We start from the raw sequence: 16,164 nt of genomic DNA, 5'->3' as shown, positions 1-16,164 counted from the left end.
CTCCGGGTATTCCCCCAAAAGAATATGGCCCAGGGGGCGCGTCACACGGAGGGGATGAGAGATGCACGGGGGGTGGATGAGAGATGCACGGAGGGGGATGAGAGATGCACGGAGGGGGATGAGAAATGCACGGGGGTGAGCTGCACATGGGGGGGTGAGAGATGCACATGGGGGGGGTTATGTTTATGTAGCACCCCGAGGGCTCAGCTGCTACAGGGGTATTGCACCTCGAACCAGAGGTGTGGTATTCCACTCCCGGGTAAGGATGGAGTGTGGACTAGAACTCAGTTAGCTGCATGCACCACATACATCCCATTTCCGGGTACTCCCACCAGGTAGATGTGCAGGTACGACAGTGTCTGTCCCTGGCTGGAGTGGGAGGGGGGGAGGAATATCCCAGTGGTGCAGGAGCAGAGAAGGGAGGGACTCTGGGCATAGGAAGGAGCCCATTGGTGGCTAGTCACCTGGGCTCGGGTGTCAGAGGGAGTATAAAAGGTGGGCACCATCTTAGGAGTTCAGTCAGACAGAAGAAGAGGAGAAGAGTAGTGACAGGGAGCAGCAGCCCTGTCTGGGTGCTTCTCCTGAAGGGAGCAAGAGAGAGAAAGACAAGAGGAAAGGAACGAGGAACAAGGAAGGAATGGAACCTGGAGAAAGGCCCAGAGACATGAAGGAAGAGGGAACCCTGAGATCCCACGAGTGAACTAAAACGGGTGAAGGGTTGGCAGATCAGGGTACCGGATCCCGAACTGGTGGAGGCCACTTATCCTCAGCCAGGAACCGGAGGTCGTGGCCACGTCTTGGCGCGACCACTCACTACACTCACCACGAAGGCACGCCACATAGGGTCAGGGAAACCGGAGATAGGTTTCGCCACCAGAAGGCCCGAGGAAGCTGGACATGGGTGGGTCCCTAGTGGGGACGGCCAGAGAAAGGAACGGAGAAAGGAGTTCAAGGTCACACTCTGGAACTGCCTGGGGGTTGGTCGAGCCCCGTACCTGGTGGACGCAGCACGGCTCGGGTCGTCATCACCTGCAGGACTGACACTGATAACATCTGTGAGTAAAGCATTGAAAACTGCAATCAGTCTCTGTGTTCCATCGCACTACCAGCACTAAAGGTACCGGGACGCCCCTTTCTATCACTCCCTTCACCCGCACCAGCTGCCCTGAGGCCATACCTCTCCCGTTGGGGGTTATACCACCATTGCTGCACACATACCACCGGCCTCAGCGGACTGTTCTGCAGCGGCGGCCTTGCGACCGCAAATCAACGGGTGGCGTAGTCGACACTTAAACAACATCTACAAAGACTGCCACACACATAGTTTGACCACCCTGGGCACGGACCGGGTCCCCGCCACTCGGAGACTACTACCCCCATTGGATCCGGCTCCGGGTATTCCCCCGCGCACACGTGCGCCGCACTACAGCACTGGCCCAGGGGGCGCGTCATTTACATAACTTTGTTGCCTTATGAAGGGCGGGGGGGGCCACCAAAAATTTCTTGCACAGGGGCCCACTACAGTCTGTGTCCGCCCCTGGGATGAAGTAAATGCAGCTGAACAGCAGCTGTCAGGACAGCTGCCCTGTCCTGCTGCAGGGCGTGATGGGGCCTCAGTGATGCGGCTCCTGGCACAGCACATTATGTGGGGCTCCTGGCATAGCTCCTGGCGGGGACCTGGTCTACACTATATGATAAGTATGCACTAAACTCCAAATCCCTCCATTACCCCGCCCCCATATGACCAAAGCCCCGCCCACCCCACCCCCTCCTTGCTGGGCCATGGAAAAATGATCTTGCTTCAAGCCGGTCCCTGGTGCAAAAAAGGTTGGGGACCACTGCTCTGGAGGATCTGATTACTTGGAGTGGGGGGGAGTCCTGACTTCAGGGGGCAGCGTTGTAGCAGATCCTCTATACCCCACTGTGCCGCATCCAATGTATCCAGAACAGGCTATGCTCTGTAAGCTGAATAGTTCCCAACTGCTCTGACACACTGCAACAAACCCTCTCCTCTATTAAATGACCAGTACAATTAATGTCTGGTTTTCGAAACCCAGTCTTTCCTATGGGAATTAGAGAAGAAACCGGCTCAGTGTTCTCATTTATTAGCCGAATGGAGAAAGGCAACAGCATCTCCTGCTCCAGACCCGACACTCCCAGGAATCAGAGCAATCAGCTGATTTATCACCACAGGACAGTCATGATATCGGGGGTTCGACCATATTCATTCTAATGTGTATGGGACCTTCAGACATAGGGGGCTGTATAATAATGACTACACGGACGAGCAATGGAATAAAGACAAGCACAACGATATAGGGGGTAAAGAGAAGATTTTATTTATAGATGGGTTATTATATATTATAGTATTATATATATGTGTAAATTATTCATCTCTCAGAATAATCCTATTTATGGGCCGTGTAGATCCAGAGGAAGGCGAAAACCCCCTGTGAGGAATCAGCCAATTGTCCTCATATCAGGGGGGAAAATTCCTTCCTGACCCCAAATAAAGAATGGCGGTCAGAATAAATCCCAGGATCAAGGGCTGATTCTTCACCGACTAAAGTTAATTTGTTAAAAGTTTTATAGAATTTAATTTAATTTTTTCTAATGAGTTTTTATTTCTATATCTGTGTGTCAGTTATAAATTATATAAAATACAAATTACTATTTATTTTTATCTCTATATTACACTATTAATTTGTGACTATAACAATCAGACTAAGGCCACGTTGACCCAGAGAAAAGGCAAAAAATTCCTTCCTGACCCCAAATAAAGTGTAGCGGTCAGAATAAAATCCAGGATCAGGGGCTGACACCTAATGTAATGTAAGTGCAAATAAAAAACAAGCTATATCAATTATTTGGATTTGATTATGTCTCAAATAAAAAAAAATTTCAATTAAAATTATTGTATTTTTATACCTTATTTCTTATGCTCTCAAAGTGTGTACCTACTTATTAACCTATCACCCTAAATGTATGTATGGGCCGTGTTGATCCAGAGGAAGGCGAAAACCCCCTGTGAGGAATAAGCCAATTGTCCTCATATCAGGGGGGAAAATTCCTTCCTGACCCCAAATATGGCGATCAGAACGAATCCCAGGATCAAAGGATGAAACCCACCTGTGTAATGTACCTGACCTGTGTAATGTACCTAACCTATGTATTGTACGTGACCTGTGTAATGTACCTAACCTGCGTAATGTAAGTTTAATATACAAAAAAAATACAAATAATTTTTAGTTACTTGGACTAATTATCATTTATATTTGTAGGAATTAATTTTTCTTTTGAACAAAGAAAATTTTATTTTTTATAACTTTTTTTGTTACGCTACCAGTGTGTGAATCTACTTATTAATTTTTGATACTAAACATATTTAAGGCCGTGTAGATCCAGAGGAAGGCGAAAAACCCCTATGAGGAATGGGCCAATTGTCCTCATATTAGGGGGAAAAATTCCTTCCTGACCCCAAATATGGCGATCAGATTAAATCCCAGGATCAAAAGCCGAACTATGTGCTGAAAATAAATTACTGTGTGTATGTGCCTATAGGTTCTATACTGATCATGTAGTGTAGGTTCTATACTGACCATGTAGTGTGGGTGATGTGATGTGTGATGGGTGCGGTACTTACCAGGCCTGTGCTAAGGTGAGTTCAGGGATAATGGTCGCTCCGTACATTCTCCTGCCCCAGGACTATTGTTCCTGAACTCACCAGATGGAAACTTAGCACAGGCCGCTCCTGGGGTAGAAGATCTTCGGGCTGGAGGGATGTCAGATGCCAGCCCAGGATTGGAGGAGGCCAAATCAAGAGTCTGGGGCAGCAAAACAATGGCAGTGGTCCGGCATGAAGATGGTATAGAGAGAGTTGATGTTGACGGGCAGCCGAGGTGACGTACAGCAGCAGAGACGAGGTACGGGTCAGGAGGCATGGAGTTCTGGGCAGTTGGCACGGGCTCATCCTGCAAGACACAAGGGGAAGACATGAAATCTTCTGTCTACTGCATCTTCTGTTATTAGGGGAATGGTCTTTATAATGAACCATTCCGCTATGTAACATCAGATACAATGTACTGATATAATAGGTGTCTTGTGTGGACAGCGGTCACTCACCAGATGGTCATGGATTCTTTCACAGTCCAGATCTTTTCATCCACCTAAGAAAAAGAGAGATATAAAGTCATTACCGGAAAGTGAAAAAATACAAGATGGATGATGACAATTACCACAATGTGAGAACACCTGATGGGAGTTATCCCCAGAGTAGGAGATACTTACCGGGCCCAACTTGGTGACACGTACGTAAATCCGGCCACGGGGTGAAGGACTGTATGTTCCGGCCACTGCAGATGGTGGTTCTCCAGAACAGGCCTGAATGGTGTAAATGGTGGCACTGCTCTCCTTTCTTTCAGTTCCTCCCAGCCGATGGTGGTAAAGAATGGATGCTGTCGGATGTTCCCGCTCACACCCAGGCGTGTCTGAGGGTCTTTGCGCAGCAGCTTCTTGATGAGATGTTTCACGTCAGCATCAAGCCAAGATGGAAATTTTGGCTTGTCGTTGATGATAGCTTTGAAAGCCATTTGCTTGACGGGGCCGTTGTAAAATGGGGATCGTCCTGCTGCCATCCTGGACACCACGATCCCCAGGCTCCACCAGTCCACTGCTGCGCCATATCGTTTCCTACGAAACACCTCAGGGGCCATGTAGTGGAAAGTGCCCGTCACTCCAGAGATGTTTTTGGAGGATGTTATGCCATCTTGGGCAAGCCCAAGGTCGATCATACGGATGTGGCCATCTGCATCCAGCATGATGTTATCCGGCTTTATGTCTCTGCAAAGAAAGAAGAATACCAATTAAGAAATCTGTCCATTGATAACAAGAAATGGAAAATGGGTCACTACAAGATCAGGTAGAATAAGGGACAGAACACCAGCAAAGCTGGGGGCCATATCTCCAGAATGTAAAGGGGACAGAGAGAAGGAGGAAAGTACTGCTTACCGGTGGACGATGTTGTGTCCGTGGAGGAACTGGAGGCCACATACAATCTCTGCTGTGTAGAATCTGGTGAAGAGAACAGAGTGTAGTATCAATGTCATCAAACCCTTCTCTAGCAATCCCCAAATACCCTGGTACCCCACCTTCTGCATCTAGAACCCTAAATATATGCCCTGCCAGTGCTCCCTGAGTTGCACCCTGACCTCAGTTTTTTTTTCCATCTCCTTAGCTCTCTTGTAGGCACATTCTCCGCTTTCTCACCTCACATTGCCGATGTTCAGGCAGCCGCACATCCTGATCAAGTCCTCCAGGCTGCCACCGGACAGATACTCCGTGATGAAGAAGGCCCTGTGCTGAGACTGGTGTGCGGCATAGAGGTGGCATAGAAATGGGCAGTCTCTGGCCGCCAGGAGTATCCGCCGCTCTCTCTTGATGGTATCCTCATTGTCCTCTTTTTTGGTGATCATTTTGACGGCCACATTGATGTTACGGCCGGGGACTGATGCCAGGACCACCTGAGAAAGACAAATGGAGAATACTTAGAAGGTGTCTGCAGGGGGTGGAAGGGATGTGGATTTTATAGTACACAAGGCACATGAGAAAACTGAGTGGTCGCTCAATCTGCTGGTGATCAGGACCGGATGGACAAATCTATCTATCAGCATAATGCACTGCCTGATCCATGGATGGGCTATGGAGAGGTGTTAAAAAATAATCATCATTTTAATTTTCATTTCATAAATCAACAATACACATGAAAATAAGCAATTTTGTAATAAATCTTTTCAGAGAAATCTGCTTTTTTCTCTGCCAGGACAGATTCTCAGTTTTCAAAATTCTCTATTTCCTGATATAATCAATATTCAATGAAGGCAGATTGAGATTACTGAGAGGAGATGACAGTTGGTGCTGATAATATGCTATGTAAGCGGGAGGAGGGAGAAGTATTGCATTTAGCTCTTCCCTCTCTCCCTTCTACATAGAGTACTATCAGCACCAACTGTCATGCTTTGAGTTGGCATTAGTGTGGTCCAAATCTCCTTGTCTATCTAGATTTAATAAAAACACAGTGACCAATCTCTTTACAATATGGCCGCCTGATAGGAGCCGATATAAACGATGGCATGTAAACAAAACAATGTCCCCCCGCCCCCTACAGCTGTGACCCCCCAGATGTGGGACTTACTTTGCCAAAGGCGCCCCTACCCAAGACCTGGTAGATGTTGAAGCGGCTGAAGTTAAGCCTGGCATAGGGGCTGGATGATCCATCGTCTCCGCTACATCCAGGTATTGGCGCCTCCAATCTGTTGTGGACTCCTCTACGCTTCTTGATTATCTTCTTGAATCCAGTGATATCACTGTCATCTTCTCGCTTCCTCTTGCCTTCTCTATTCTCCATGCTCTGCTCTCCATGTCTAGTAGACTCCATTAGCATAAATTTCTTCCAAACCGCAAACTTCCGTCCGATCGCTTCAGCCGACAGTAGAAAGTAAACGGCAGTTGGTCGTGTGCAGGTGATGTCAGAGGTGACAGTTTAGAGTCCAGAGCAATGGCACAGAACTTCATGGCGACAGTTAGTGATTTTTTTAAATCTATTCCCATATACATCAGGAATAAAAAAAAAAAAACATACAAAAATTAATACTATTAATTTACTAGCTCTTCCTCTTACCAATGTAATCCTTCTATATTCCAGAATTTTTTTCTTCTTTTCCTGTCATTGTAAGATGCTACTTTTCATACAGTGTCATGTAAAAGTTTGGGCACCCCTGGTCAAATTTACTGTTATTGTGAAAAGTTAAGCAAGTAAAATATGAAATGATCTCTAAAAGGCCTAAAGTTAAAGATGACAAATTTCCTTTGTATTTTAGGCAAAAAATATATATATTTTAATCTTTTACATTTTAAAAATTACAAGAAGGAAAATGGGCCAATGGAAAAGTTTGGGCACCCTGCATAGTTATTACCTAGTAGCGTCCCCTTGTGAAAGTATCAGCTTGTAAATGCTTTTTGTAGCCAGCCAAGAGTCTTTCAATTTTTGTTTGAGGGATTTTCATCCATTCTTGCTTGGAAAATTCTTCCAGTTCTGTGAGATTCCTGGGTCGTCTTGCATGCATTGCTATTTTGAGGTCTAGCCACAGATTTTCAATGATGTTCAGATCAGGGGACTGTGAGGGTCATTGGAAAAACCTTCAGTTTGCGTCTTTTGAGGTTGTCTATTGTGGATTTTGCTGTGTGTTTAGGATTATTATCCATTTGCAGAAGTCATCTTCTTTTCAACTTCCTTTTTATACAGATGGTGTTATGTTTGCCTCAAGAATTTGTTGAAATTTCATTGAATTCATTCTTCTCCTCTACCTGTGAAATGTTCCCCGTGCCATTGGTTGCAACACAACCCCAAAGCATGATTGATCCACCCCCATGCTTAATGGTTGGCAAGATGTTCTTTTCCTGAAATTCTGTGTCCTTTTTTCGCCACACATACCTTTGATCATTGTGGCCAAAGAGTTCTATTTTAAGCTTTTCGGTCCACAGGACTTGTTTCCAAAATGCATCACACTTGTTTAGATGTTCTTTTGCATACTTTTGCATACTGACTTTTATTGTGAGGACACAGAAGAGGTTTTCTTCTGATGACTCTTCCATGAAGGCCATATTTGTGCAGGTGTCTCTAAACAAAAGAACAATGTACCACAGCTCCAGAGTCTGCTAAATCTTTCTGAAGGTCTTTCGCAGTCAAGCGGGTGTTCTGTTTTGCCTCTCTAGCAATCCTACGAGCAACTCTCACTGAAATTTTGCTTGGTCTTCCAGACCTTATCTTGACCTCCACTGTTCCTGGTAACTGCCATTTCTTAATTACATTTCGAACTGAGGAAAGGACAACTTGAAAATGTTTTGCTATCTTCTTATAGCCTTCTACTGCTTTGTGAGCCTCCACTATTTTCATTTTTAGAGTGCTAGGCAGCTGCTTAGAATAACCCATGGCTGCTGTTTTATGGCACAAGATTAGAGGAGGCTGAGTGTTATAAAGCTGGGAAATTTGCATCACCTGACCTTTCCTAACGATGATAGTGAACAAGCCATAACCCTAACAGGCCAAGTAAGGTCTGAAACCTTTGTCAAAGTTATCTGAGCACACAGATCTCCAAGGGTGCCCAAACTTTTGCATCAACACATTTCCCTTTTTGTAATTTTTAAAATTAAACAAATTACTATATATATATATATATATATATATATATATATATATATATATATATAGCCAAAAATGCAAAGGAAGTGTGTCATCTTTAACTTTAGTTTTTTTTTAGACCATTTCATCTTCAACTTACTTAACTATTAGACAATTTGTATTTTTGATGATTAATTTAATTAAACAACTGCAGGGCTGTTGGTCAGAGCAAAGGGTTACTAAACCTAAAACCTGAATATTTAAGAATGTAAAAGTGAGAGTTTTGTCTTAGGAGAATAACAATGTGTGCAGAATTATTGGGCAACTAAATAAAAATATATATTTTCCATCTCATTTTTTTTCATCTGTTAAAGTAAGAATAATAACCAAACAACTCAAAATGTACAACACATATTTGACATTTCAAAAATGATATCAGTAACCTATATAGTAATATAGCTGTCCTTCTTTGCAATAAGAGCCATAAGATCCGTCCTTGGAGTCAGTCAGTTTCTTAATCTGTTGCCGATCAACTTCATGGGCGGCACCAACCTCCCAGACACTTATAAGACAGGGGAGAGTTTTTCCTTCCTGTACATCTCCCATTTCAGAAGGGCCCACAAGTTCTCAATAGGGTTTAGGTCAGGTGAAGAAGGGGTCGTGTCATTATTCTTTAAGGCATTTAGTGGCACCAAGCAAAGGAGACTTCAGTGCTCTGATGGAGCATTGTCCTGTAGAAGAATTATGATTTTCTTGAAAGATGCAGACTTTTTCCTGTACCACTACTTGAAGAAAGTGTCTTCTAAAAACTGAGAGATTATTTTGAGTCTGTCTTCTACCTGGAAAGGTTTAACTAGCTCCTCTTTAATAATACCAACCCAGATCAGTGCCCACCTCCCCCTCGCTGGCACCTGAGTTAAAGTGGAGGTCTGTGTCCGTTATTAATCCAGCCATGGGTTCATCCATCTGGTCCATCAAGAGTCCCTCTCATCTCATTAGTCCATAAAACCTTTGAACAATCCGTCTTCAGATATTTCTCGGTCCAGTCTTGATGTTTCCCTTTCTGTGTCTTGTTCAGTGGTGGTCGGGTTTCAGCTTCCTTACCTCGGCCGTGTCTCTAAACACTGAGCACTTTGTACTTCTGGGCCTTCAGGAGACTGCAGATCTGGAATATGACAGCACTGGAGGATAATGGGGCCCTGGACGATTCACATTTGATTCTTCTCAAATCTTTAACAGTTAATGTGAGTCTTTTTCTCAACATCTTTTTTGTGATCCCGTCGACTATTTGCACCAAAACTTTTGCTGGTTCTGTGATCGCGCCCCAATATCTTAGCAATTTCAGGAGTGCTGCATCCTCTGTAAGTCTCTTTTTTTGGCCATTTTGTCTGAGGAAAACAAGCGCCTAATAATTCTTCACACCTTGGTAAAGAGCCTCACATCCTTAGTCCGCACCCCCCTCATTACACAAATACACATCACCTGAGCAATGGTTCTTCTTCTGGTGCAGGGTAAACCTGTATTTATTACCATTTTTTGGATGTTTCTTCTAAATATTCCAATACTTGCAAATGTTCCTATCGGAGAGAGGCTTCCTGATCATTCCTTGCAAATGGCATCATGAGATGTTGCTACAAGAGCTTGGTATGTAATTTGTGAATTAATAGTTCACATCTATCAATCTTTGTATGGTCACCTTCATCCCTCCTAGGAAACAGATATAACAGCGAGTGAATGACCAAACACCATTGATCCTTTCCCACCATTGGATGTAGTGGTGCCATATGTTGGGAGCGGGCTCAGGAGCTGCAGGTGTCGTCTGTGTTATACAGTCAGCGCCTGTGCGAAGAGCAGCAATCAGAACTAGCTTAGATTGCTGCTGATTTAACCATCTAAATGCCGCTGGCACTCTCACACAGCTAAAATATAACTTCCATGGCGCAATCACTTTTGCACCCCAGCCCAAATGATCACAGGTTCAGGTACTGAGGGGGCAACGAAAATAACATAAATTTAATAAAAAGTGTAAGAAAAATCCTAAAGACCAATTTTTATTTTTTTTTTATTATTATCATGTCCCAAAAAGAAGCAAAATCAAAATCGAAGGCTACTCGACCCATACATTAAATTTTAGAATTGACGTTTTTTTTTGTCTCCACCCCAAAAAAAGTGATCAAGAGGGTGTGAAACTACAGGAGTGAACAAGAAAATAAGCGGTCACATGGCTCTAACGAAAAAAAAAAAAAATTGCAACACAAACCAATTAATTTTTACAAAGTTCTAATTTTTTCCTATTTTTCCAGTAAAATCCTTACAGTATTGGTGTAATCGTACTGAGCTGGAGAAACATATTGTCGGGTCATTATTACACACAATAAACGCCGCAAAAACTAAACTCGAAATGCAGTCATGAATTTGCTTAATGACCATCAATACGCATTGTAATGGCAGCCGTAAAGGGGCCCTATTCCAAACCACCGTTTTAAAACAGCAATGAGGACAATCCGGCTGACAGCTGTATATGACAGCTGACACCCTGCGGCATCGGCCACGACCGGTTTTGGAACTAACCGGGGCCGATTGAAGCAGAGTCTAACGGGCTGAGTGAGTGAGACACTGACAGGTCTCAGGCCCTGCAGTACACGAGTATCACAATGTATGAGAGCAGTGATCAAAGTACAAAATATACATGTCCCACAGTGGGACGAAGTGAAAAAGTAAAAAAAAAGTTAAATAAAATGCAGAAAAAATAAAAAAAACACACAAAAGAGATCACACAAATTACAAAATTCATTTTCACTACTAGAAACGCAGTCTTTGTGTTAAAACGAAACTAAACAATTGGCGTACACATAATTGGTATCACCGCGTCCGGAACGACCCGAATTATAAAACTGTCACATTATTTATTCTATGCGGAGAATACTGTAAAAAAAGAATAATAAAAAACAGGCCAATAATGTCACGATAAAGTCATATGTAAAATAAGGGTATAAATGAAAACGCCAAATAGTCCTGCAAAAAACAAGCAAAAAATTAAAAAAAGTTATAGCTCTCAGAATATGGCGATGTAAAAACAAATTCATAATTGTAAAATATTGTTTTTAGTATATAAAAGTAGCAAATCATTCAAAAAACTATATAAATCTGGTATCGCTGTAATTGTACCGACCCGAAGAATAAATCTGTCATCACTTTTACCTGCAAAAAAAAATATAACAATAACTGAATTGCTGGTTTTTGATCATTCTGTGTCTGAAAAATCTGAATAAAACACAATCAGAAAATGTTATATACCCCAAAATGGTCCAAAAAAATATTCAAATAGTCACGAAAAAATGAAGCCCTTATTCAGCTTTGTTGGCAAAAAAAAAATAAAAAAGTTATAGCTCTCACAATTTGGTGACAAGAAAAACAATTTTTTTTATAAAAAAAAAAGCATTTTAGTGTGTGATAGTAGCAAAATATAAAAAAAACTATATAAAATCAGGTATCACTTGTACCGCACGGTTAACCGCGCAAAAATAATAATACAAACTGTTCTTGTGCTTCTGTGTATTTGCTCATTCTACCTCCCAAAAATCGGAATAAGGTTCAGGTCACATTTATCCTGTGCTCTCCGCTGAGCGCTTACATCGGGGTTTCCATGTAAAACAGAAAAACCGCGATTCAGGCAAAAACCCAATGGAACCACTCACTATAAAGAGGCAGATGGGGGCACTGTGGACCCCATTTGGTCTGTGTTCCAGCAGTGTCACATTATTTTAGATGTTTTTTTAGCGCACAAGTGTGGGTGACCACAGTTATGTAAAGACCTAAAAAGATGGATACCACCGGAAAAGACAGCAAACGGAGCCAAGGTGTTATTATAGTGAGTAGTACCAGCAGGGGTTTCATCTGAATCACATTTTTGTGGGATTTACACGGAAATCCCAATTTAAGCGCTCAGCGTAGAACATAAGAATATGATCCAGCCTTATACTGAAAGCAATCAAAAAATATCATGTACCCCAAAATGTTACCAATAGTGTTGAGCCACCCTCGTAGTGTTCGAGTTCGGTTCGGTTCGTCGAACACCCGTGTGTTCGCCGAACTGTTCGTCGAACTGTTCGTCGAACACCTTCGAACACCGTTAAAACCAATGGCAGGCAAACAAAAACACATAGAAACACATAGAAAACACCTTCAAAGGTGTCCAAAAGCTGACAAACTGCTCAGAAGACATAACTAACACATGGAAAAGTGACAAGTACATATAGTCATGCGAAAATAAAAGAGGTGGAGGAGTAAAAGGAGGGGGAGACACAGATATAGGCATGTCATGCCCTTCTAAAATCCAAAAAGTGAGAAGCCGACACGGCCAGTCCGCTCCTGCCCGTGCCACCTCCGTGTCGCCGGGTTTGTGCCAGAGCCGCGGTGAGCCCTGATGGCCAGCCCCCCTCTCCCAATACTGGTGCCTGTCCGCTGGTGGGTCGAGCGAGCCCCCCTGTGGTGGAGGCAGCTCTAAGCTTTTTAATTTAAATTGTCTCTCTAATTTGAATGAATACACTTTAAATCCATTTACAAGGATCTATTGGAGGGCAAGTCTCATGCCAGCAGCCGCGTAATTCCAGCTCCAGTAGCGTCCACTAAAGCTGCTGCAGTTAAAAAGCTTTTATAAGGATCGAGCTCGGCTGTCCACCGCAAGGCATCCTACTGCCAGTCCCAGCCCCTATGCCTTGGGGTGCCTCCTGATGCTCTTCACTGAGTATCCCATGGTCCCGAAGCATTTCCTTTGAAAAAATTAAGTGTCTAAACTACAGGTGGTGTAGCTTGCTTAACAGCCGGGATAATCCGCTGACTAGCAGACACTGCTACTAGGCACAAAGTATTTCCTGGGCTAGATGCAGTTAAAAATTTGTAATTAGATACTCTCGTTGGATGCTGAGAAAGCATTCCATAGAGTCTCCTGGCACGCCATATATGATTCTCTTAAAAAGCTTGGGGTAGGGGTCTAGGGGACCCTTTTATAGCCAAAATCACGGCCCTGTATCACAATACGTCACCTAGGCTGAAGATAAATGGAACTGTAGCACCCTGAGGGCTCGGTTGCTACAGAGGTATTGCACCTCACCCAGAGGTGTGATATCTCACTCTCAGGTAAGGATGGAGTGTGGATCAGGACCCGACACCTGCATGCATTACACCACATTGCCGTGGGGCAGGGCGACCAATATGCCTCTGAGATGGGCACGACAGTCCCTGTCCCTGGCTGGAGTGGGGGGAGGGAACACTGAGGAAGGGGAACCCTGTAGTGCAGGAGCAGGGAGGAAGCAGTTCCTGGGTGCATTGAGAAGGGAGTATAAAAGGTGGGCACCATCTTAGTTCAGTGCAGAGAAGTCTGAGCAGAAGTGGCAGGGAGCAGGGGCTCTGCATGAGCTCTGCTCCGGAGGCGGGCCTAGTAACAGAGGCCCAGGCCTGGAAGAGGGAGAAGGAAGGAAGAGGAGCGGAGAAGGCTCCAGGAACGAGGAACGAAGGGATCCCAGGGGTGCGGACGGGCGAGTCGCCACCTCACGCCCGAATCCACCTGCGTGGAGGGGTCAGGCCAAAGGGGGAGACCGGTCCCCGAAACTAGTGGAGGCAGGAAACGACCCTCAGCTAGAAACCGGAGGCTGTGACATTTTATGTGGCGCAGCCCCTCGCTACACCCGCTAGGAAGGCACCACATAGGGTCAGGGAATCTGGCGCCAAGTTTACCAAGAGGAGGCCCGAGGCAGCCGGACAGAAGGGTTGGTAAGAAAGGCCAGACAAAGGATACACAAAGGGGGTCCTGTGAAGCGCTCCAAAGTTATCTGGGAGTTGTCTGAGCCCCTCACCTGGTGAGCACAGTACGACGTGGGCAGCCGCTACCTGCAGACGTGGTCTGGATAATAAGAACTGTGAGTAAAGGCCCTGGACTGCATCACTGACTCCGTGTCGTTACTGCTGCTGCCCTGCACCATCACCCCCATCCTTCGCATACACTGCCCTGAGGCTATACTCCTCCCGTGGGGAGTTATGCTACGCTCTGCTGCACCCACAACACCAGCCTCAGCGGTCTGCCCTGCAGCGGCGGTTCACTCTGACCGCAATCCACGGGTGGCGTAGTCGGACATTTAAACATCAAAACCACATAAATAGTTCCGCCACTGGTTTGACCACCCTGAGCCACGGAACCGGGTCGCCGCCACGAAGACTACAACCACCAGCATCCACCAAAAAGGGTCCGGCTCCGGGTGTCCCAAGGCCCAGGGGGTGCATCAGAACATTTTCATCACCTTTCACAATCACCAATGGGACAAGGCAGGGATGTCCTCTGTCCCCTCTCTTATACATCCTAGTGACGGAGCACCTGCTCTCATCAATTCGCCATAACCCCAATATTAGGTGGATTGAGGTGGGAGGCACCGAGTACAAGTGCTCTCTATTTGCTGATGATGTTCTAGTATATATCACTCAATCACATATATCCATCCATGCTGTTATGGCTGAAATAGATCACTTTGTTACATGGTCAAATTTTAAAATCAATGCAGCGAAGTCTGAGGCCCTCGATGTCTCCCTCCCCAAATCCATATAGGATTCCATCCAGTCCAACTTTCCCTTTGCCTGGCCCTCACAGGGTATCAAATACTTAGGAATTCCTATTCATAGAGACCTCTCCCATCTATGTTATCTTAATTTTGGGCCCTTTATTGAACAACTCCATATAGACCACGGTTGGCAAGTTAGAACTGTAAGATTCACTACGTGAACCACTGGTGTTTTGTGGAAAAGCACATGTACACCGCGTTCCAAATTATTATGCAAAAAGTGTTTAGGAGTGATAAGGGAAGAATTTGTTTGTTTGTCAGTTAAACTCATTGATGGTGATGTGTGTCAGGGCTCTTTATATCACTGTAAGCAATTGCAGACACCTGTGCTAATTAGTTTGGCAGGTGTGTCCAATGAAAGGCAAGACTACTTAAGAAGGCTGTCTCACATTATTAAGCAGCCTACATTTTCTGCCAAAATGGGAAAGAAAAAGGATGTGTCGGCTGCTGAGAAGCAACAAATTGTGGAGTATTTAGGTCAAGGCATGACTACAATCAACATTGTGCGATGATCAGGATGAAGTGTCTTGGCAATCAAGAAGTATGTAGCTGATTCACAGTACACACGTGTGCGTGCTGATAAGGGCAAATTGAGGACTCTTTCCTACAGGCAATTACGTCAGGTTGAAAGAGCAGCGGCAAAAAAGCCTTGTCATAGCAGCAGACAAGTTTTTGAAGCTGCTTGTGCCTCCAACGTCCCCTGAACAACAAGATGCAGGGTCCTTCAGAGGTTTGCAGCTGTGCATACGCCATCCTGTCGACCTCCTCTATCCACTTCACACAAGCAGAAACGACTCCAGTGGGCCAAACATTACATGAAGACTGATTTCAAAACTGTTTTGTTCACGGATGAGTGCCGTGCAGCGCTCGATGGTCCAGATGGATGGAGTGGAGGATGGCTGGTTGATGGACACCCCGCGCAAACACGGCTACAGCGCCAACAAGGAGGAGGTGGAGTAATGTTTTGGCCTGGAATCATGGGGAGAGAGATTGTCGGCCCCTTTAGGATCCCTGAAGGCGCTAAAGATGAACTCCATAATGTATGTGGATTTTCTCAAACAGCACTTCCTGCCATGGTTCAAGAAAAAGAACCGTGTATTTCACAGCAAGATCATTTTTCTGCATGATAATGCACCATCTCATGCTGCACATAAAACATCTGCATCTCTGGCTGATATGGGCATAAAAGGGGACAAACTTATGGTGTGACCCCCATGCTCCCCTGACCTGTACCCCATTCAGAACCTTTGGAGCATCATTAAAAGGAGTGTCTATGATGGCGGGAGGCAGTTCACATCTAAGCAACAGCTCTGGGAGGGTATTCTGTCCTCATGCAAAACAATTGAAGCAGAAACCATCCAAAACCTGACAAATTCA

This window comes from Phyllobates terribilis, unplaced genomic scaffold (assembly GCF_046119375.1).
Source record: "Phyllobates terribilis strain yellow unplaced genomic scaffold, ASM4611937v1 Scaffold_44__1_contigs__length_10104851, whole genome shotgun sequence".
Classification (NCBI taxonomy): domain Eukaryota; kingdom Metazoa; phylum Chordata; class Amphibia; order Anura; family Dendrobatidae; genus Phyllobates; species Phyllobates terribilis.
Note: the sequence above shows the minus strand (reverse complement) of the source record.